The sequence below is a fragment of the Bison bison genome, unplaced genomic scaffold (assembly GCF_000754665.1).
Source record: "Bison bison bison isolate TAMUID 2011002044 unplaced genomic scaffold, Bison_UMD1.0 scf7180017864537, whole genome shotgun sequence".
Classification (NCBI taxonomy): domain Eukaryota; kingdom Metazoa; phylum Chordata; class Mammalia; order Artiodactyla; family Bovidae; genus Bison; species Bison bison.
The window spans coordinates 5,004,086-5,014,358 of record NW_011495085.1 but is presented as its reverse complement, the minus strand read 5'-3'; positions in this window follow the sequence as shown (position 1 = coordinate 5,014,358).

Genomic DNA, 10,273 nt, shown 5'->3' with positions numbered 1-10,273 from the left:
TAGTGACACACAAAAAGAGGAGTCATTCAGTTCAGTACTTATGTTAGCATATATAGGCAGCAAGGTGGATCATTTAATACACTTAAATTTCTCATTTAATTTATCATGATCTAAATAACATAGGCACTCTTTTTAAATGGGCCATAGTGTAAACATTTAAAGATCCCAGAATCCATGGATTTATGCCTATCATTAGATAAGAACTGCACAAATTATCCTGGCTAAATTTACCTTGATCTAACTGGGCAGATAAGGTGTAAACAGTTCCACTTATACTGTGAACATAAACCTGAATTAATCTCTCATTGTTAAATTAAAATGTGCTTACAAGGTCAGTTTTACAGACATGTAGAATTAAAAATTTGTTGTTGTTTAGTTATTAAGTCATGTCTGACTCTTTGCAACCCCATTAACTGTAGCCTGTCAGGCTTCTCTGTCCATGATATTTCCCAGGCAAGAATACTGGGGTGAGTTGTCATTTATCTACAGGGGAATTTCCTGACCCCAAAATCTAACGCAAGTCTCTTGCTTGACAGGCTGATTCTTTACCCCTGAGCCTCCAGGGAAGCCCTAGAAATAATGATACAGAGCCATATAATTTTAGTTTTTGTAAAAACATAAAAACAGAGAAAGAAAATACTAACTCTCAAGGCTTGTAAACTGTTGTTATAGGTCACATATTTCAGTTGAAAATAAATATTGTGATTAGGAAATCCAGTTACTAAGACAATGGCAAGTTCTAGTAATCCTATAAGTATAAATTCAGTGAAAACTCAGAAACTTCTCTAGCTTTGTATATAAATGAAAAACTTATTTGTGTTTGTGAGTAAGCATCTCCATATTTGTCTGTTTGTAAGCTGTGTCATGCCTATTTGTTAATAGTTCTTATGAAACATCACTGGCAAGAGTAAAAAGTAATGCTTTCCTGACTTGCTTAGACCATTGGGAATTTCACTAGGATTTTTAAAAATTTTATTGGAATATACTTCATTTATAATGTTGTGTTAGTTTCAGGTGTACAGAAAAGTGAATGTTATACAGCAAAGTGAATCAGTTATACATATACGTATAGCCACTCTTTTTCATGGTTAAACCTCACATCCATATATGACTACTAGAAAAACTATAGCTTTTACTGTATGGACGTTTGTTGGCAAAATAAATGTCTCTGCTTTTTAATATGCTGTCTAGATTTGTCATAGCTTTTCTTCCAAGGAGCAATGTATTTTAATTTCATGGCTGCAGTCCCCATCTGCAGTGATTTTTGAGCCTGAGAAAATGAAGTCTGTCACTGTTTCCATTGTTTCCCCATCTATTTGCCATGAAGTGATGGAACTGGATGCCATGTTCTTAGTTTTTTGAATGTGGAGTTTTCAGTTGAACCATAAAGAAAGCTGAGTGCTGAAAAATTGATGCTTTTGAACTGTGGTGTTGAAGAAGACTCTTGAGAGTCCCTTGGACAGTAAGGTGATCAAACCAGTCAATCCTAAAGGAAATCAACTCTGAATATTCATTGCAAGGACCAATGCTGAAGCTGAAACTCCAATACTTTGGCCACCTGATGTAAAGAGTTGACTCACTGAAAAAGTCCCTGGTGCTGGGAAATATTGAAGGCAGGAAGAGAAGGGGACTACAGAGGATGAGATGGTTGGATGGCATCACTGACTCGATGGACCTGAGTTTGAGCAAGCTCTAGGAGTTGATGATGGACAGGGAATCCTGGTGTGCTGCAGTCCATGGGGTTGCAAAGAGTTGGACATGACTGAGCAACTGAACTTAACTTAACTGATTCTTTTTCAGATTATTTTCCTCTATAATGCACTACAGAATATTGAGTAGAGTTCTCTGTGCTATGCAGTTGGTCCTTGTTATCTGTTTTATGTATGTGTGCCCAGTTGCTAAGTCATGTCTGACTTTTTGCGACCTCATGGACTGCAGCCTGCCAAGATCCCTGTTCTATTCATGGGATTTTCCAGGCAAGAATAGTGGAGTGAGTTGCCATTTCCTCCTCCAGTGTATCTTCCCAACCCAGAGATTAAACCTGTGTCTCCTGCATTGGCACATGAATTCTTTACCACTGCATCACTTGGGAAGCCCTACTTTGTGTATATTAGTGTATATATGTCAATCTCAATCTTCCAAAATATCCTCCCACCCCCTTACCTGCTGGTAACCATAGGTTTATCTTCTACATCTGACTCTGTTACTGTTTGGTGGATTAGTTAATTTGTACCCTTTGTTTTAGATCCCATGTATAAATGCTGTCATATGGTATTTGTCTTTCTTTGTCTAACTTGCTTCACTCAGCATGACAATCTCTAGGTGCACCCATGTTACTGTAAATGGCATTATTTCATTCTTTATTATGACTGAGTAATATTCCTCTGTATTTAGTACCACAACGTTTTTAACCATTCATCTGTTGATGGACATTTCGGTTGCTTCCATGTCCTGGCTATTGTAAACAGGGCTGCAGTGAACATTTGGGTGCATGTATCTTTTTGAATTACTGTTTTCTCTGGAAATATGTCCAGGAGTGGGATTGTTGGGTCATAAGGTAGCTCTATTATTAGTTTTTTAATGAACTTCCATACTGTTCTCCATAGTGGTTGCACAAATTTACATTCTTACCAACAGTGTAGGAGGATTCCTTTTCCCCACACCCTCTCCAGCTTTTATTGTTTATAGATTTTTTGATAATGGCTGTACTGACTAGGCAATATTCATTGTAGTTTTGATATGAATTTTTTAAATAATTAATGATGTTATTTTTTAGCCATTTGTTGTCTTCTTTGTATAAATGTCTGTTTAAATCTTCCACCCAATTTTTTGAGTTTGTTTGTTTGTTTGTTTGTTTGTTTTACATTGAACTGCATCCATGGTTTATTTTGAAGATTAACCCCTTGTCCATTGCTTCATTTGCAATTTTCTCCCCATTGTGAGGGTTGCCTTTTCATTTTGTTTTTGGTGTTTTCTCTGCTGTCCAAAGCTTTAAGTTTAGGATTTTATTGTTAAAAAACTACTTACCCTTAATTAATGGACATATATTTTTTAAGTAGTGAAAAGAATGACTTATTAATAATGGATGAATATACATTTTTTTGTGAAAAGTACACAGTTTGCTAAAATGGACTTGTATAAAAGAACATATGTAACAATTGATAATAGGTAAATGGTTACTGAATTAGATAAATAACTTTTGTTTCTGAATTAAGCCCTAAAGTTCAGTGACAAAAGTTAATAAAAAAATTTATTTTTTTTCTCATATAGAGTCTAATATTTTGTTTTTGATGTACTTGTTACATTTTGTATAGTCATTAGGGACTATTATTACCTCCATCCTAGGCTTGGCCATTACCTGTAACTTCAGGGCCTTGTGCTCAGCCAGATACTCTGCTCTAGTTACTAGACATTCACCTTTCCAAAATGTGGAGCAATAAAACACAGCAGAATTTATATAAGGCTTGTATGGGCCAAGATCCAGCATGGAGCACATCACTGATGTTCACATTTTATTACCCCAAACTTAGTCACACAGTCAGAGTTCACCTTGCAAAATAAGCTGGCAAAAGTAATGTATCAGGCTGGCCAAACAGTTCAAATTTTTATGTAAGACAGTACAGAAAACCCCAAACAAGAATTTTGGCTAACCCCAAAATTTGTGATAGCTATGTTACACTAATGTCTGGTCTTAAATGGGGTTTGTTTCATTTACTTCTGATCATGTTACTTCAGTTTCCAGAGATAATTATTTTAATAACTTAGCAGTAAGTTATTCAACATGTATTTATTAAGTGACTTCTATGTACCTGAAATGTTTATTAATAGTGATGTGCTGGTTGTTAGGGTAACCAGTCACCTCATTTGCCTAGAGCTGATGAAGTTTCTTGGGCCTTTAAGTGATAAAACTGGAATAATGTTAGGCAAACCAGGAAAGTGAATGCCCTAAAAATATATAATTGCTAAATTACCATTAGGAACCTTTGATATCAGCTTCTCTTAGTTTCCATGCTTATTGTGAAATATTGTAAAATTCAGATAAAATAGAAATCTGTACATAGACAAGTGTTAATATTCGGGTAGATAATTCTCTGTAATTACTTTATGTAAATGGACTCATAAAACAAAGAATAGTTTGTCTAATACTCTTGTTTGTAGAAATTGATTTTACTTAGAGTCCAATAAGCATGTGTCATTAATATTACTTTAATATCTTTGTAGCATTTTAATGCATGAATTCTCAGTTATTTAACATACTAACTTTTCACTGTCACACATTCACTTCAGACTTTGATAACTAGAAGCACGGACTGAATTAAGTTGTTGGTAAATACGTTTTGGGGTATTTGTGTCAAGCAAACAGTAGCAGATGCTTATACAGCATATAATCCAGGTGTGGCTTTTACTGGAAGAGTCTTACAGGGACAGGAGCAGTAGCAGGTACACCACTGCATTCTGGGAAATGCCCAACACTCTGCCACAGGGTAATAGACTTTTAAGCTACTTGATGGAGTTTCAATTGCTTTTCTGATTCATCAGGGACTGTGTTTCTTTCTCAGAAGTTGCCACTATATGGCCTGTTAGAAACTCAGTCTCCAGTTCTGCTTTACTATCTTACCTTCTATCAAAATGTTTGACAAGTCAGTGGAGCCTAAGACTTTGTACCTTGTGGGTTTCAGTTCCTGATTGGTCTCACCTGTAGTCTGATGGGCTGGGCTTAGCTCTTCATTCTTAGACAAGTTCATCATTTCTTTTCATCTGTATAAATGGGTCAGAGCATGTACCACTAGCATTACATAATGCAAATACAGAAAGGGTTTATTTGCAAAAAAAAAAAGTTACTAGTAATAAATCGGTAGACATGAAGTCCCAGATTTTCAGTACTCATAGATAGTCTGCAGAAACAATGACCAGTATCACAACTGAGAGACACGCTGCTCCATAACTGTCCACTTGTGTACACGGATAGGGGTAAGACACTAGGAGTCATGTGACAATGGAAGTTCCTGATCCAGGAGGTATCCTCATGAATATTAAGGATTCTCCTAAGCTCAGCAATTGTAATCAGCCTAATCTCCTCTTGATTCAGCTCAACATACTGAACCTTTTCTCCACTAAGCTACTAAAAACAAAAAACAAAAAACACCAAAATTGTCTAGACTTGTCTCTCTTCCCTCTCAAGAGGTCTCATCATTTAAATAACATTGGTGACATCTTTGATTGAATGTTTGATAGAATATGTCTTTAAATACTTTGCATGTAAGACCTTTTTGGTGACTGCTGACTTTTACAATCTTCATTGTTCTTATTGATGAGAATGGAGATTGAATATGTTGCTGTATTTGTAATAATTAGGCAGGCTAAAATATCTGGAAAAAATCACTTTATTAATAAACAGAAGTTATAATTTCAAGAAGAAATACAGTTGAGCAGGGATAAACAGTAAATCTCCAGAATCATAGTGATATTTTTAAGTATAGTGTTGTTTGCAAAACTACTAAGAAAAAACAAAAGAGCTATGTGCTGAGAAAACCTGAGGGAAGAAAGACTTCCTAATTCACAATGTCAGCTGTCTTCTTCACCACCACTGCTGTGGTGTTCTTCCTTGCCATCCTTAATTAGAAATAGACCAACGTACAAAACATGGACCAAAAAAATCAGTGTGTACACATAAAAGGAAAACATAAGAGATGGAAAAGCATTTTTTTAACTAGAAATGGAGAATAAAATGCTGAAAAATTATAGAAAAAAGTAGGATGAAAGAAATCTTTAAAGGTTAAAAAGGCATTAATTACAAAAACTAGTCTTTTTTATTGAACTATAGTTGATTTGCAATGTTGGGTTAGTTTCAAGTGTACAACACAGGGATTCAGCTTTATATATGAGTATGTGCGTGTGTGTGTGTATATTTATATATATATAAAGTTTTCGGATTGTTTTCCTTTATAGGGCTTCCCTTGTGACTCAGCTAGTAAAGAATCTGCCTGCAATGCTGGAGACTTGAGTTTGATCCCTGGGTTAGGAAGAACTGGAGAAGGAAAAGGCTACCCACTCCAGTATTCTGGTGGAGGATTCTATGGACTCTATAGTCCATGGGGTCACAAAGAATCATACATGACTGAGTGACTTTCACTTCCTTTATAGGTTATTACAGGCTTCCCTGGTGGCTCAAATGGCACCTGCAATTTGGGGAGCTGGGTTTGATCCCTGAGTTTGAAAGATTCCCTGGAGGAGAGTATGGCAACCCACTCCAGTTTTCTTGCCTGGAGAATCCCCATGGACAGAGGAGCCAGGCTATAGCCCAGAGGGGTCACCAAGAGTCGAACATGACTGAACAACTAAGCACAACATAGGTTATTAGAAAATAGTGAGCATAATTCCCTGTGCTATATGGTGGGTCATTATTGTTTATCTATTTTATGTATAGTAGTGTATATATTAATCCCAAACTCCTAATTTATCCCTCCTTATCTCTCCCCCTCTTTCCTCTTGGTTAGCCATAATATTGTGTTCTATGTCTGTGAGTCTATTACTGCTTTGTAAATAAGTTCATTTAACAATACCAAATAATATTTGTCTTTGTCTGGGTTACTTTACTTAGTATGATAATCTCTAGGTCCGTTCATGTTACTGCAAATGGCATTATTTCATTAATTTTTTATGACTAATATTTCATTGAATAAATGTACCACATTTTCTTCATCCATTTGTCTGTTGATGGACATTTAGGTTGCTTTCAAGTCTTGACTACTGTAAATAGTGCTGCGATGAACTTTGGGGTGCATGGCTCTTTTGAATTACAGAATTCATTCACATAAATCTTTTAATAGACTAAACTTAGAGTTCAATTTTTAAAAAACAAGAAAATATAAACATGAGATTTTAAATTAATTCAAAGACCTAAAGTTAAAGGAGGTAAAATTCAGATAAGATATATCAGAGTTAAAAAATTCATGTTAAAAGAGATAAATTCAAGATTTTGCAACAACTTGTGATACTTTCAGACATTTTTAGAAATAAATTTGGTGAATGTATGTACAAGTAACATGCTAGGAGTAGAGAAGTAAGACATGGAACACTATATATACTTTTGTAGCTGTTACTCCTGTTGTGTGGGAGATGTGTCATGCCTCAAGGATCAGAGAGATTTCTCAGCTACAGTCAAGTTAGGTCCTGTTTTAAGTCTGTTTCTTAATAAATTCATAATAGCAGGTAGAGGGGAGGGAATTAAAAAGAGGAAATACAAACACAGGGGCACACACATAACACATGAGCAGCAAGGTGTGGGATGTGATCTGTCTTCTCCTGGAGGATATTACAGCACTTAAGTGGTGCTGGTTCACAGAAAATGAAATGACAAGAGAAAAAATAATAAAAGATGATTTTGCATTTTAATATGATTATTCTTTAACTTCACTGGACCACATGATAACCTTAAGAGCTTGTACAAATGCAGATTTCAGTTTTATGGAATAAACATTTCAATCACTTAGTATGGTTGTTGCCAGAGAATATTCATTTTTATTGCTCCTCAACTTAAAGTTTAAGAACTACTCTTCCTTCAAGGAGAGCCTGCAATTCCAGGGAGACCCATGTCTCCATTTATTAAGCAAAAATGGAAAGTCTATATAGTGTTTTAATAATGTATTTGCTATAGTCAAAAATTTAAAATTTTCACTATAATTAATCCTTGGTAAAATGACATTAAGCATTTCTTCCAATATCAAAATAATATGAGCGACATTTTATTGGTTGATCCAGTTATTGAAATTTATTATTGTTGATTCAGCTATTTGTAATAACTGAATCAACCAATTTTCAACCAATCAATTTTCAACCTTGCTGAAAATTACAAAGTTAATGAATAAATTCAAAAAATTTTTTTATCCACAAACATAAATACAGATTTCTATAATGCATCAAATCAGTTGCATTAAAAACATTGATTCCCACTCTATCTAGGAATCTGCTAACCAAAATTGTCTGGTTTTTGGTTTCAATATTAATATTAAGTGCATTTTAATTTAAAAGGATGGTTTCATAATTTTGACTTCCATATCCCATTACTATAGCACTTATAAACTACATCAAAAATCTCTAAAATCATAAATCACATCCATTTTAGGTTACCAAAAATTCCAGGGGAAGGATGTTTTTGACAAATTAGGTGTATGTACCTAATCAGTATAGGCTGGTATATATGAAATAAAAACAGACCGTGGTATACCTATATTTTTCTTCTGCCCCTCTTCATCATCTCATCATTATTTTGAAGCCTCTGAGTTACGAAAAACTTACTGAACTTTCAAAAGCAATTTGATTTGGGAGTCAGAAGAGCTTTTAAAGCCAATAGTATGAATTTTCTGGGAGACCGAAACAGTGAATTTTATAGTGTGTCTGTTCTGAAGGCTGCTTATTAAACTGCTCTGCCTAGCTGATTTGAAGTTGAGTCATCTGAATCAAAAGTAGAGAAGCATTTGAGTCTTTTATGAAATTTGATATTGCACTGTATTTAGTATTTTTATATATACTAATTGCAATTGTCAACTCCTTTTAACTTTTAATAGATGCATAGAGTTATTGTCATCCTGAAGCTAGTGTAAGAATCTGAGTCTAGAAAAATGTTAATAATAGTAAATAGGCAGGCAGGAAGAAGAAATGTGATCCAGTCAAGTAATAAGTGGAGAGAGTGTAAAGATTGTTCTATGTAGATAAATATTTTAATAAAAATGCCATCCCTTAGTTCATTATTTCTATTCTGCTTTTAGAACTCATCATATAAAATTAACAGCCAGGACAATGTACTTTTTTTAATTAGAAAAATATAAATGTATACACAAATTCTCTTAAGCCTAGTAATTTTCTTCCACTTTGGATGGCACATTATCTTGGTGAGAGAAGCAATTTCGGGTGGTTTAGCATAGCATAATGGAAATAGGAACTTTTAAAAACTGGTTACCCATACTAGCCACAGGGTTTCTGTCACTCCTCATCTATATATCCCAAATAAACAGTCCAAGCAAATGGTCGCTGCAGTTTATAAATATGGACTGATGTCAAATTGTTTAAGTAGCTGTCTCCTGCTGGTATTTCCAAAAGAAATTTATCAGAGGCTATCTGAATCATGAAAAATAAAACAAAATAATGGTTGCTGTTTGGTTGGAAACTGCAGGAAACCACCTTAAAAAAAAAAAACAAAACAAAAAACTTTCCTGCTCAGAGTTTACTCTGCTGTGGCTGATTAAGGCAGTTACACAAGGTTGTCTAAGAACCAAGATCTTTCTAACCTCCTTTTCTGTCCTAACTAAGCTCTGGCAGTTATGCTCATGATTTACAATGACTGTGGCCACTCCATACTTGATACCAGAGCACCAGCCATCAGTAGGTCAGGAGGACAATGCCCTTTAAGAACGCTTCCCAGAAATTATATCAATTCTGCTCATATGTAATTGGCCAGAACTTTGTCACATGATTACATCCAGCTGCTCAGGAAACTAAGAAATTGACTCTTATTTTGGGCAGCCACATGCCCACAAAATATTTTGAGAATTTTAAACAGGAAAAAAGAGAGGACAGAGAGTGTGGAACAATTAGCAGTCTCTGCCATAGTCTCTCTGTATCAGTTCAGTTCAGTTCAGTTCAGTCGCTCAGTCGTGTCCGACTCTTTGCGACCCCATGAATCACAGCACGCCAGGCCTCCCTGTCCATCACCAACTCCCGGAGTTCACTCAGACTCACGTCCAACGAGTCAGTGATGCCATCCAGCCATCTCATCCTCTGTCGTCGCCTTCTCCTCCTGCCCCTAATCCCTCCCAGCATCAGAGTCTTTTCCAATGAATCAACTCTTCTCATGAGGTGGCCAAAGTACTGGAGGTTCAGCTTCAGCATCATTCCTTCCAAAGAAATCCCAGGGCTGATCTCCTTCAGAATGGACTGGTTGGATCTCCTTGCAGTCCAAGGGACTCTCAAGAGTCTTCTCCAACACCACAGTTCAAAAACATCAATTCTTCGGTACTCAGTCTTCTTCACAGTCCAACTCTCACATCCATACATGACCACAGGAAAAATCATAGCCTTGACTAGACGAACCTTTGTTGGCAAAGTAATGTCTCTGCTTTTGAATATGCTATCTAGGTTGGTCATAACTTTCCTTCCAAGGAGTAAGCGTCTTTTAATTTCATGGATGCAGTCACCATCTGCAGTGATTTTGGAGCCCAAAAAAATAAAGTCTGACACTGTTTCCCCATCTATTTCCCATGAAGTGATGGAACCA